We start from the raw sequence: 14347 nt of genomic DNA, 5'->3' as shown, positions 1-14347 counted from the left end.
GGCTCAGCATGGTAGACCTACTGTCAAGTCTAACCACAGAATCCCTATGACCCACCCACAAAGGGGAAGGAGAACCAACTCCTGCAAGCTGACCTCTCATCTCCACAGGCATAGTTGTATCCAAATGCTTACACACATACATATGAGTGCATGTACACTAAATACAATTTAATTAAAAAAAATAATTTAAAGTTGGGCGTGGTAGTGCACGCCTTTAATCCCAGCACTTGGGAGGCAGAGGCAGGCAGATAACCGTGAGTTCGAGGCCAGCCTGGTCTACAAAGCGAGTCCAGGACAGCCAAGGCTACACAGAGAAACCCTGTCTCGAAAAACCAAAAAAGAATTTAATAGTACTCTCTGGCAAGTAATATGCTGATGAGAGTTTTTTCTTGCTTAGTCTTCCAACTTGAGAATACAGTAACTCTTAAGTCACTTTTTATTAGGACTTTATGGATTTGGTTTTTGTTTGGTTTGATTTTGTTTTTTTGAGACAGTTTCTCTGTGTAGTCCTGGCTGTCTTGGACTGGCTTTGTAGACCAGGCTGGCTTCCAACTCACAGTGATCTGCCTGCCTCTGCCTCCCAGAGTGCTGGGATCATAGGCATGTCCAAATATTTCTTATTTGGACATTTTTTTTTCATAGCTAGAGTATTTTTGTCCTGACATTTATAATACTGCTAACAAGAAATCAACTGTCTTTGTAAAAGATATGGCTACTGGGCTGAACTTGATTTTACTAAGTTTAAGATTATAACTAGTGGAGGCTGGTGAGATGGCTCAAAGGTTAAGAGCACTGGCTGCTCTTCCAAAGGTCCTGAGTTCAAGTCCCAGGAATCACATGGTGGCTCATAACCATCTATAATGAGATCTGGTGCCCTCTTATGGCATCTGCAGGCAGAACACTATACATAATAAGTAAATCTTAAAACAAACAAACAAAAAAGATTATAACCGCTAGGTGCAGTGAAACATGCTGATAATCCCAGACTTACCAAAATGGCTCTAGAAACTATAAAATACCAAGTTTAGTTAAACAGGGAATTGTAAAAGAGGGCAGCAACTGGTGTTTATTATGTACTTGGCTCTGCTCTATTTACTTCACCTATATTATCTGACAGAAATATCTCACAGACAGAGAAATACACACGGGTTTAGGATGTAGGCTGTAGAGCCTTGGTGGGCCTGGCACTAGTGGACGTTTAACCTTGGGCCTTTTCTGTCTACCACACTCCAAGATGAGAGTGCTAAACTGACTGTCCTTGCTGAGCACAAGCTCCTGGGAACAGCACTGCTGCCTGCAATCCTGGCCAGCAGAAGAACATGTTAAGCAATGGAGGAAAATAGCAATATTTGGACATTTTCTTTTTAAAGGCAAAACCTCACTGTAACTGAGGCTGGTCACTACACTTGACCTTGTGATCTGCCTGTGTCAATCTCCCCTGGGATCAAGAAAAGGCCCCACAGGTTTGACTAAGGCCAAATCTGATGATTTCTCGGTTGAGGTTTCCTCTTCCCAAACAAACCAAAACCCTGAAAAAAACTAGCACAATAATATTACTTTGTAAAAACATGAAAAATATGCCAACTTTAAAAAGTCTAAATTTTTCCTACTTAGAACCCCGAGAGAAAGGAATCAGCTAGTAAATGGCCTGGAGCATCTAGAAATCAACTTGGCTGCAGCCCTGGCAATCATACCAACTTCCGGCTCTGTGGTTTGTAGATTTACCTTTCCTGTCTGTGGAAGAACAGTACTTGAACTTCTCGTCTTCCTGTATGGCTCCATTTCTTCTCAGCTTCTTCAACTGGGTAACAAAGGGTCCAACTCGGAGGCTTGGCTTGGCTATGTTCCAAGGCACGTCTACAACCCATTCTCTTGTGAGCACAAAAAAGCTACAGCAAGGCTAAGTGTTCTGAATGTCGGACCCTTTCTAGATTTTTAACTGAGACCATCGTTTCATTTATTAAACATCTGAAAATACTGAGTCTGATAAATGGGCTGAATACTTACTTATATAGGTCTTGAGAATGTACCAGCAACTGATGTACAAGTGTAGGTTAGCAATTATTTATTTTTAAATCCCTTTCTTCCTACTTACACCACACAGAATTCATGTGCTATTTCCACCCAGAGTTGGCATGTGCAGAGGATGCCATCTACAGCTCTTACTTTAGCACCTTTGGTGTACTCTAGACTAGTGACGTCACTGACTACCCACTGTACTTAATTAACAAGAGAAGCCCCTTTCCAGGTATTCCAGAATTCCCATAAAAAACGTTCGCCAGGGGTCTGGAGAAGTGACTCAACAGTTAAAGAGTGCCCGCTGCTCCTGAGGAGGACCTGAATTCAGTTCCCAGCACCCATGTTGGGTAACTCACAATGCCCTGTAACTCTAGCCCCAAGGGTTTCTTCCCCCATCCTCTGCAAGCACTAACCTCATGTGCACACACCCATTCTCTAATACCCTACAGTGGAAACAGTCTCACTATGCACTTCTGGCTGTCCTTGCCTGCAACTCACAGAGACAGGCCTGCCTCCTGGGTGCTGGGATTAAAGAAGTGAGCCATTACACCTGAGCTTTCTGGGGGGAGGGTACAGGAGGCAGGTTGTGAAACATAATTTTTTAAAAGTCTTGATGAGAAAAGTCAAATGGAGAAAAAAAAAAAACTCAAATGTGTTATGGGTCACACAAATATATGTGCCAGCTATGTTTACTATAATAGTTGATTTGGCCTCCACCGATACTAAATGTCTCTTTTCTTAAGGCCCCAGCAGCAGTAAAAATATTATGAATAGGAGAACTAAAAATAACCTGTAGAAGTGGGGATAAAATAAGAAACATCAACTTTTATTTTTCTTTTAGTGAATTACAACTACAAGAAATGGGGGCTGGAGAGACAGATGGGTAGTTAAGAGCATTGGCTACTCTTCCAGAGGACCCAGGTTCAATTCCCAACACCAACATGGCAGCTTACAGCTGTCTGTAACACCAGTTCCAGGGAATCTGACACCCTCACACAGAAATACCTGAAAGCCAAACCACCAATGTACATAAAATAAAAACAAATCATTTTTAAAAGAACTGTAAGAAACTAATCATTGTTGCAAACATGTACACTGTTTAGACAGGGTCTCACTATGAAGCCCAGGCTAGGTTCAAATGTGTGATCCTCCTGCTTCAACAAGCTGAGGGCTAGGATTATAGGCATGCACCATGACGCTGGGCTAGTATGGATATGTTTGCATTAATTATATGCTTACTTAAGAAATTGTGGGCCGGGCATGGTGGCGCATGCCTTTAATCTCAGCACTAGGGAGGCAGAGGCAGGCAGATAGCTGTGAGTTCGAGGCCAGCCTGGTCTACAAAGTTAGTCCAGGATAGCCAAGGCTACACAGAGAAACCCTGTCTTGAAAAACCAAAAAAGAAAAGAAAGAAATTGTATAAAAGCTGGGCGTGGTGGCACATGCCTTTAATCCCAGCACTAGGGAGGCAAAGGCAGGTAGACTGCTGTGAGTTTGAGGCCAGCCTGGTCTACAAAGTTAGTCCAGGACAGCCAAGGCTACAGAGAAACCCCATCTTGAAAAACAAAAACATTTAAAAATTAAAACAAAAACAAAAATATATTTAAAGCCAGCATAGTAGTGTATGCCTTTAATCCCAGCATTTAGGGGGGCAGAGGCAGGCGGATCGCTCTGAGTTCAAGAACAGCCTGGTCTACAGAGTCCAGGACAGCCAGCAGCCAGGACTACATAGAGAAACCCTGTCTCCAAAAGCAAAACAAAACCAAAAAAAGTTATCACCTCCCAGCTAGATGTAGCAGCACACTTGTAATCCTGGCATTCAGGAATCAAGAAACAGAAGTGCCAAAAGTTCTAGGCCACCCTAGTCTATCTTGCAAGTTCCAGGCCAGGCAGAATTATAAAGCAAGGCTGCTATTTAAAAAATAAAATAAAAGGGCTAGAGAGATGGCTCAGAAGGGCGCCGACTGCTCCTCCAGAGGTCCTGAGTTCAATCCCAACCAACCATCTATAACGTGATCTGATGCTCTCTTCTGGCCTGCAGGTATATGTGTAGCCAGAGCACTGTAGGAATAATAAATAGATACATCTTTTTTTTTTTAAAGATTAAAATTTTTTGTTGGGTGGGCAGCACACACCTTTAATCCCAGCACTCAGGAGGCAGAAGCAGGCAGATTGCTATGAGTTCCAGGACAGCCTGGTCTACAAAGTGAGTCCAGAACAGCCAGGGCTACACAGTGAAACCCTGTTTCAAAAAAAAAAAAACTTAAATAATAAATGCTATGAAAATCATACCAATAAGTGTGCAAAAAGGACATTTCTCACATATCACAATGGAACCTCTTTTAAGGTCTTTGTCAGTCTTCCTAGGGAAAGGGACATCATGGCCAAATAACCTGAGAAGCTGGAAGGATTGCCCATACGGTGCAGCTGGAAACAGTCATAACATGCACTATTTTTCTCTGACAAGCTCTGAAAAAAAAAAAATCACCTTCAAAGATAAAAATCTGGGGCTAAGGCTAAAGGTGGGTTGTGGAGCACATTCACCTAGAATGCATGTGGTCCTAGGATCAATGTTAAAACAAGACAAAATAAAAGACTATGGCACGCTGGGCGTGGTGGCACACTCAGGAGGTGGAGGCAGAGGCAGGTGGATCACTGTGAGTTCGAGGCCAGCCTGGTCTACAAAGTGAGTCCAGGATAGCCAAGGCTACACAAAGAAACCCTGTCTGGAGAAGAAGGAAAAAAAAAAAAAAAAAAAAAGACTGGCACACGTCTGTAACCAACAACTGGGAAGCAGCAGCAGCAAAAGCAGGAATGCAAGGTCACCCTAAGCTATAGTGGAAATTCAAGGCCAGCCTGGATGTGAGACCGACCCCCCCCCCGCCCCCACCACCAGAAGGCCCATAACAGAGCTATTGAGCAATCAAAAGACTAATACTCCACAAAATACCATGTAGTAAACTTACAGGGACAGGGGGAATCCTTTAACTTCCTGCTACAATCTCTTATCTTGTGTAAATCACTTTCAAGTTCAATTACAGCAGAGACAAGTGAACAGAAAAATGTACTCTAGTTAAGCAGTCCATCTCTGCTGACTACAAATTTTATCACACTATCATATGCCTGCATTATATATTATTTACAGAAACATTCTATTTCCTAAAAATACAAAGTGACGAAGAGACTTCAAAAAGTTTTTCAAAGGTGAGAACAAAACCAAAAGCTTTCAGCAGGGTGGGTGGTGCACAGGAGGCAGGGACAGGTGGGTCTCAGTGAGTTTGAGGTCAGCCTGGTTTAGAAAGCTAGTTCCAGGATAACCAAGGCCACACAGAGAAACCCTGTCTCAGAAAACAAAACAAAACCTCAAAACTTTTCTATTCCAAACAACTTACAACTTCTGTACCAAGCATACCTCACCAAGGTTGATAAAGCTATGACTGTAGAGGAGGTAAGAACCAGAAACTCTGCATAGATTGTACTGGTGAGCCAAGTTCCTGCCTTCCTGCCTACCAGGAGCAGCTAAAAGATAAGCAGGTTGATAGTTTACCATTAAAGCAGAGAACTGCCTAGCTAGGTCAACAATTTCTTGAAGCCAGGCACTTAAAACAGTACTTACAGAATGTTATATGTGTGAATGAAAGTCTCATCTAAGGAGCTGTTACTCATGAGTGTGTCCCTTTGTCTTCAACACAGTTAAGCCCTAGGCAGGAAAGCAGTGCTGTCTGAGCTGCTGCAAAGGCTTTATGAAATAGAGATCGGAGGCTCGCAGCCCAGGAACTGCCTCACGACTGTCCGTGCTGTCTCCAACTTGACCCTACAGATTCTGTACTGTTCTTTCCACTCACTGCCTCGGCTTCATGTTTTTCCTTTCCCCTAAACAAGCAGCTCGCAGGACTGCACAACTGTGACAAACATCTCACTAGAGGCTTTGAGAAGTTGTTAATCATTATCTGACTTACTAAACTTGCACTTTACTACCATATAACATTAGTTCTCAACATTTTGTGAGCACAAAGGTAGAGAATTGGAAAATAGACTTATTGTGGCTCACCTTACCTTGCACAGGATATTTAAATAGTGCGAAATAACTCCAGGCACCTGACCAACTCAGAGAAATAAATGTTCAAGTGCTGTCACATGCCTTTAAGTTCTCATAAAGAAAACAGCCTTCAAGACCAAACAGAACCCCAGAGGGAAAAAAAGGTAAGTTACATCCCCACACTTGATCACAGAAAATAAGAGAGCAATCTGGATTGTACAGTTTCCAACCTAAGGCCTCTTGGTAGAATCAAGGGTGACCGAAGCCTAAATTGACACCGTTAGTCACCCCCATCAGAACCTAGGCCTGCCTACAGCCCACATGCCTCCCTTCTTCACAGTATGAGTAATATAAAAGATAAATGCTACCTACAGGCCTAACTAAACTATATAAACTACTAAGCAGTTATAACTATACAACTAAAGCATTTAAAACAAACCACCAGTTTTTGGATTATAACATGTGGCCATCATTCTGAAATCTACTAAAAACTCCTCAGGGCTGGAGAGATGGCTCAATGGTTAAGAGCGCTGCCTGCTTTTCCAGAGGTCTTGAGTTCAATTCCCAGCACCCACATGGTGGCTCACAACCATCTGTAATGTGATCTGATGCCCTCTTCTGCAGATAAAGTACTCATATACAATAAATAAATACATTTTTAAAAAATCCTCAACTGCCTTTATTTGTAAACTTTCATTTTAAAACACTAACTCAAAAATGCTCAATAAGAAACCAAATCCTTACTGAGGAAACAAACTACCTCACATGATGAAGGAGTGCACAGTCCAGTGAGTTCCTGTTTTGAAGTGAGGCGGAGCTGGTTTCCAATCCCAGCTTGACTGCAGTGTCTGCAGGACTTAGACAAGCCTTTCTCTTTGCTTCGTCTGTAATGATGATGGGGCACTACCGACCTTACAGGTTTGTCCAACATGTCAACATGTGATGGTAGCCATGTCAGGACTATCTAGTAAATTTTTAGAATCTCCCTTGATTCTCTATTTCTTCTTTAATCTTGAGACTGCCACCCCAAACACCATTATAAATATTTGTATGCTGGAACAACAACAACAAAAATGCATGCTATGTGCTAAAGACCCTTTAATACAGACGAAATACAATTTCTATCAATGTTAAAAAACAGGCTCAAAAGATATCATCACTACATAAAGTATATATATAAAAAAAAAAAATCACATGAAGAACAAAAAAACTCAGCTCCAGTCACACAGCTCCTAAGCTGTATTACAACCCTGGGCAAGTGGCAGCACTTTAACCAAACACCGCCTCCAGGTATGGTGGCCTCAGTGTTTCCATCCGCAGAAAGAACCATTCTGACTAGACTGTTTCTGAAATTCTAAAGTCTCTTCCACCCAGAACAGTCTATCACAAAACCTATGATGTCTGGACAGTTAGTACGTGCCAGGCCCTCTACCGCCACAAGCCTCTCAGATGTAGTCAAATCATTCCTATCTGAGGACTCTAATCTAAAAGGGAGTTCAGGAACTCGCCAGGAGTTATAGAACCCACCGACGGAGAGTAAGGAGAGTAAGCATCCCAAACAAAGCACAATGCTTTTACCCCAAAATTAATCCTGCCCTCCAAATCCCATGAACCGAAGAGTGGGCCACAAAGACTTGTAAACCACAACCTGTTCAGGCTATTTTTCCCTGTGCTTAATATAAGTTTGTCATCTGTGGAGGAAGAACTATGGCAATACAATTAACAGCACTCTGTCAGGGGGCAAGCGATAGGCCATTACACAAGGCTATAAAGTAGCAACTTAACACCAAGCCACAAAACCTATGTTTTGTTTCTCAGGCAAACATTTTATCAAAATTAATCAATGAGTTGTGATGCTTTATTTAACATTACTGTACTTCCTTGGTCTCAAACAATGTACCCACTGGATAATGCCCAAAGAATAATTGCTCAGTAAAATCAGGCTGCTACTAAACATTGGTTAACCAGGTTTTCTTTCTTTGTAAAACGCCCTGAAAATGGAGACACACAAAGCTGAGCCTGGTGGTACCTGCCTATAAGCTTGTACCCAGAGAACTGAGGGAGAAAGACAATACACTAGAAACTAGACTGGTCTGCAACAGTGGATTGGAGGCCAACACAGGGTACAATGGGACCCTGTCCTACTGTCCAAAAACATATCCACATAAACAGGAAAACATAAACCTACAGCCTAAAACAATCTGCTGTGGATCTGAGTATTAAGACTAACAAGGCATCAAGATAGAAGAAATAATCAAGGAATAGGTATGCGCAGGACACAGCCAACATAAACGGCCTCCTTTGGGGCTACTTCACACCTGACTGACCTCTTGCAATTCTCTGCATGCCATTCCCACTTCCTCTGCCAGCTTAAATTCACAGCTGCTATAGATCACAAGTCTATCTTCCCCTGCCCCTTCCTTCCTGGAGAAAGTTAAAATGACACTATGAGTAAGTTCTGTAAGATAAAAATGGCACAGCAGAGGACTACACACACCAACACACATGCATGTGCACACCCAATGCTGATGGCAATGAGCAATTATCATTCAAACTCAGCTTTGTTATCAAGAACCTCAATAACTCTTCTCATAATCCTTGGATGGTTGGAGAGACAGAGGTTAAACACTTATAATTTTATTCCCAGACTAGTCTGCGAGTACTAGTAGTGAAAATACTGCCTCCATTTGTTCCCTCCACAACATACTGTAGACTGATAAAAGTCATTAAACCAGGTGTGGTGGCTCATGCCTTCAATCCCAGCACTCACACTAATTCCAGCACTGAGGGTGGCAAAGGAAGGAGGACCTCTGTGAATCTGAGGACAGCCTGGTTTACATAGTAATATCCTGTCTTAATAAATAAATAAATAGTTAAGATACAGTTCCATAGTTAGGAATACTATAGCCAAGCAAGATACCACATGCCTATAACCTGAAGCATTCAAAAGGGTGAGGCAAACGGACCACAGTTTGAGGCCAGGAAGGACTACATAGCTGGACCTCACCTAAAGCAAACAAAAACTACACAAGGTTAAGAAATTTCACACAAAGCTTGAGTTCTTTTACTAATGGTTGAGTCTCAATCCTCTCTCTGATAAAACACCAACAGAGTGAGTATATACTTGTGCAATGTCAGGTACTTGGTTTGCTTTGCAAACATACAAATACAGTGTCTTTACAATTCCAGAATGAAATATTGAAATTCAAAAATAATCAAGTCGAGAGATCCTTGGAGATTTCATTTTCACTTTATTACAAAATTCTGTCTATAAAAATAAAAATTTTGCTATTAACCATGTTACCTATGATATTCCTATTTATATAACACATAAAAACCCATAAAAGCAAATACCTTATTAAAATGACTCATGGAACCAGGCATGATGGTGCACGCCTTTAATCCTAGCATTCAAAAGGAGGCAGAGGCAGGCAGATCTCTGAATTCAAGACCAACCTGGTCTACAGAGTGAGATCCAGGACAGCTAGGGCTACTCAGAGAAACCCTGTCTTTTTTTTTTTTTTTTTTTTTTTTTTTTTTTTTTTTTTAAATCCCTGGAAAAGAGGAACACTGATTTAAAAAAAAAAAAAAAAGCCGGGCATGGGCATGGTGGCACTCGCCTTTAATCCACTCGGAAGGCAGAGGCAGGAGGATCTCTGTGAGTCCGAGGCCAGCCTGGTCTACAGAGAGAATTCCAGGACAGCTGAGCTGTTACACAGAGAAACCCTGTCTCCAAAAAAAAAAAAAAAAAAAAAAAAAACCAACCAAACCAAACCTGCCCATCAACAATGGTAACCAAAAGACACTACCTGAAATTCTAATCTACCCCTGGGTTTTATCTTTTATCCATGTGGGGAGGGAGAGTTTGTGTCTGAGTCTCCATGTAAGTATTTATAAGGCCAGCAGGACAAGTATCAATCAACAGTCACTGCTTAACTTCCTCAGGAAAATTATGCTCTTGGAAAAATATAATAATTGCTACAAAAATCTATACATAACAAAGACTGCCGGAAATAAAAAGCTTTGAGTAATAGAAAATAACAAGAGATGCTAAATAGTATATACATTTGCACTATATACTAGAGATTCACATAAGACAAATTATAAAACCAAGCCCAATAAGTAATTGGACTTTTCAAACTATTTCATACAATCTTATGAAGGCTCCGAGTTTAGAGGCTGTGGTGGCAGACACACATCACTACTTTGAAGCATCTGGCTAAGTTCTAGGCCAGTCTAGGCTACAGAGTTAAGTTCAGGCCACTCTGGAGTACTGAATTAGATCTTATCTAAAAACTCACAGGAACAAAGTCGGGTGTGGTGGCCTTTAATCCCTGCACTTGGGAGGCAAAGGCAGGTGATTTCTGAGTTCCAGGAAAGCCTGGTCTATAGAGTTCTAGGACAGCCAGGGGCACACAGAGAAACCCTGTCTTGAAAATCCTTTATCAACAAAAGCAAACAAACAAAAGGAAAACCATACACACATCCCAAACCAACAAAAAAACAGAAAATCAAAACAATAACAACAAAAAAACCCAGCCTATTTCATCATCTCACTTTCTGTACCATTAGAAAAAGGAATGGGAGCCATGCATGGTGGCGCACGCCTTTAATCCCAGCACTTGGGAGGAGGAGGCAGAGGCAAGCAGATAGATCTGTGTTCGAGGCCAACCTGGTCTGCAAAGAGAGTACAGGACAGCCAAGGCTACCCAGAGAAACCTGTCTTGGGAAAAGGAAAAGAGAAAGAAAAAGGAATGGGAACCATATAAATATATTTTAGAATGTGAAACACAAAAGAAAAGGCTAATTTAATGTAAAATTCAGTTAAAAGCAAAGTCCTCCTTGTAATGATAGCATATCATTTCACTAAGAAATGTCCTATGCCAATAAGAAATATAAACTGGGAGGTAATGGTGCACATCTTTAATCCTAGGCAAAGGTAGGAGAATCTTTGTGAGTTAGAGGCCAGCCAGGTCAGGGCTACACAGAGAAACCCTGTCTCAAACAAAGAGAAGAAGGAGGAGGAAGAGGAGGAGGAGGAGGAGAAGAAAAAAAATGTAAGGAAGAAAATAAGAAAGAAATATATTCAGTCTGTCTCCTCATGTCATGATCAAAAACTAGTTTCCTTTGTGGACACTCCTAGAATAGAAACTATTTTTTAGTAGTAGAACAGAGAACAGGGAGGGCCACAGCATTATAGTGTACAGGAGGCAGTATGTCAGCCATGAATGCAATCTTTTCAGTGTCCTTTAATTTTTAAAGCATTGTGTATACACATGTGGGTATGTGAACCTGAGTTCAGTTGACAATGGAAGACAGGAGTATGTGGAGCAGCTGGCGCTGAACAGGCAGCTGTGAAGCAAACTGGGTGCTGGGAACCCAGCAGCAGTACAACTCAGGACCTCTTCACTAGCAGCCGGGACTCCTAACCACTGAGCCATCTCTCCAGGCCAGCAGTGCCCTCCTAAAAGCACTGCTCACACAACCAGGCCTGTGTGCTCTTCTCCACCCCTCACCATCACATACAAGCATTCTGCCAAATAAAAATATGTTCAATAAGCAGCAAACCTTGAAGAGAAGCTAATAAATATACTTCAAACAAGAAGCCTTAAATAACAATGCAACCTTGTCAGGTATACCAAACAAAACATTTAAGAGGATTTTCAGACAGGGGCTGTTGATTCATGCCCAGCACTTAGAAGGCTAGGTTGGCGGAACTCCCTGGAGTTTTTAAAGCTAGCCTGGCCACCACAGCAAGTTCCAGGACAAGCTTGGGCCAGTAAGACAGTGTCTCAAAAATGCCAATAAACAAGCAAATAAATAAATAAATGTACAAAATATTTTTTTTTACTGAAAAATATACACAGAAAGAACAAAAAAGGAAATTGGTTTTGCAATTCTAGCACTTGGAAGCCCAAAGCAGGAGAACACACAGTGAGACACTGTTTCAAAAGATGGGGAGGTGGGGGTAGGGGAGATGGGGGAAGTGCAGAGAAAAAGAGATGGACTACTACTTCCACGTTTCAAAGAGCATGTCTTACTTTAAAAAAAAAAAAAAAAGTCTCACTGAGATCTATCTGGTTGGCCTGGAGCTCCTCCTTATGTAAATTAGGTTGGCCACAAACTCCTGCCTCCAAAATGTAGAGACTAAAAGTGTACATCGCCATCATAAAACTGAAAAAACTAAGTATTTCCTTGTATATATATATATAAGAGCTTACAAAACCAATATTAAGTTCTAAGCCAATTCCTACAAATTGTATATATTGTAAGCTTTTCGTTGTTACTAAATAACTTGATAGTTTCTTTTTTTTTTTTAACCGATGAAACAGACCTTAAAAACTTTCACTTCTGGATCTCCAATATTTTTGTAACTAAAAACCAAACAATAATTTTTCTAGAAGCCGGACAGTGGCGGTGCATGCCTTTAATCCCAGCACTTAGGAGGCAGAGACCGGCGGATCACTGAGAGTTCCAGGCCAGCCTGGTCTACAAAGTGAGTCCAGGACAGCCAAGGCTACACAGAGAAAACCCTGTCTCGAAAAACCAATAACAAACAAACAAAAAACGCAAAAGAAATTGTCTAGAAAACGGTGTATGTCTGTCTATCTAGACTATTGCTAACAGTTTGGTTTTTCTTATTAGTATTTTTATAAATTGGCATTTACATTTCTATTTCAATACACTGCTCAGGTAATTTTACAGAACTCTTCAACACAAATGCCTTGTGTGGGCAGAGGTTAATTTAAGCACCTCTTTTCATAACTTCGGACAAACACACATCAAGTGACACTTTCTGCAAAAGGTATTTTCCTTGGCTTGGACATAGATTTGCTTAAATATCCCGGAAGCTGTCAAAATAAAAAAAAAATCGATCTCAAACTGCATTACATTTAAGAACAATGTCAACTCCTGACTGTGGCCTCCTCTGCTCTCCTGTCTTTCACCAGAGCGTCTTTAATATGCCCTAGCATACATTTCCGGCCTCATGAGTCACTGAAAAATGAGTTCTAAGTTTTCCGTGGAAGGTCGCTCAAACAGCTCCGACCCCAATTGCCTCTTTAGTCTACCCCACCTTTCGCTGCACTCGGTGAAGGAATTAACAACATTCGCAAGCTCCTTGTACCTTTGTCCTCCAGCTTTGTTGCCCCTCCACGCCCTTCTCCTCTGCAACCCCCTTCTCCTCCAGAATCCAATCGAGTCTTCTACACCCGGTTCAGCACCGCCTCGCCCAGGAAGCCTCCCAGGTTCGTGGGAAGGCGGAAACGATCGACAGGTCTAGTCTTCCCCGAGCACCTTTTCAGCAATTGGTACTTCCTAAACGGAACTTATCTATGCCCCCTCCTGCCTTGTATCTTGGTTATTTGTGTTCTCGTCTTATCTCTAACATCACACGTTAAAGCTCCCCCGGGGGAGGGGACCTCCGGGCCGGCTTCATCTAGAAGTCGCTTCGGGGACCGGCACGCAGTCGGCGCTTTGGATTGCTCCAACCGAATCTGGGAACGCGCCTACCGCACAATTCCTAGCCAGAAATCAGTTAGGTGTCTTCCTGAAAGGTCCCTACAAAGACAGTGTCTGCGTCCCGCTAACAGGGAGGCTGCGCGGGGCTCGGGAGACTGGGTGCCCGGAGTCCCCCGGCGCTGCGGGAGTGACAGCTGCCCGAGCCAGCTCTCCCCGGGCTAGCTGCAGCGCCGGCCCGCAGGCCCCAGGAGCCTAGCACCGGCGAGGACAAGGGCGGCGCCCGGGACTCCGGCTACCCCGGGCCGCTCCCGCCGCCGCCGCCGCCACCCGGGAAAATGGAGGCGGGTCGGGCGGAAGCCGGCGGGCGTCCGTGTCCGCGTCGCGAGAAGGGCCGGGCCGGGGGGTCACTCACTAGGCTGGGCCGAGCCAGGGAGCTCCCTCTCCGCGTCGTCGCCGTCCCCGTCCTCTGCCGCCGCCGCCTCGGGCTGCTCGCTCGGTCCTCGCGGCGCGGCTCGGACGCTCCGGCCCTCCGTTGTCCTCCGCCCGCAGCTGCACCGGGCGACGGGCTCCCGCGGCGGCGGCGGCGGCTGCGCGGGCGGACGGTGGCCCAGGGGTTCCTGCTTTGGCCGCCGCGCTGCTGCGCTCGGTCGGGCTGTGGCTGTGAGGTCCGGCACTGCCTTCGCCTCCGAGGTCGCCTCCGCCTACGCGCGGACACTGAAGCCCCAGACTCTCTCAGGCCGCGCGGCTCCTGGCGCCCCGCGCCCAGCTCCGGCCTGAGCCCGGCTTTGACGTGCGCACTGCGCAGCCGCCGAAGGCGCGATGTCGGGC

At 43.6% G+C, this 14347-nt stretch overlaps 1 protein-coding gene across 1 annotated transcript in view; it reads right to left on the bottom strand.

Moving 5' to 3' along the window:
• The window catches only part of Cab39 (calcium binding protein 39), a 70168-nt gene extending 56091 nt beyond the window's left edge, over positions 1 to 14077 (bottom strand). Inside the window, exon 1 of the mRNA XM_051154231.1 lies at positions 13932 to 14077. The gene's annotated coding sequence lies outside the window, so the exon portion shown is untranslated. The remainder of the gene's footprint in view (positions 1 to 13931) is intronic.
• Between the last annotated feature and the right edge of the window lie 270 nt (positions 14078 to 14347).

The sequence above is a fragment of the Acomys russatus genome, chromosome 12 (genome assembly GCF_903995435.1).
Source record: "Acomys russatus chromosome 12, mAcoRus1.1, whole genome shotgun sequence".
Classification (NCBI taxonomy): Eukaryota; Metazoa; Chordata; class Mammalia; order Rodentia; family Muridae; genus Acomys; species Acomys russatus.
The sequence above is the reverse complement of the archived record's forward strand: the minus strand, read 5'-3'. Positions and strand labels throughout refer to the sequence as shown.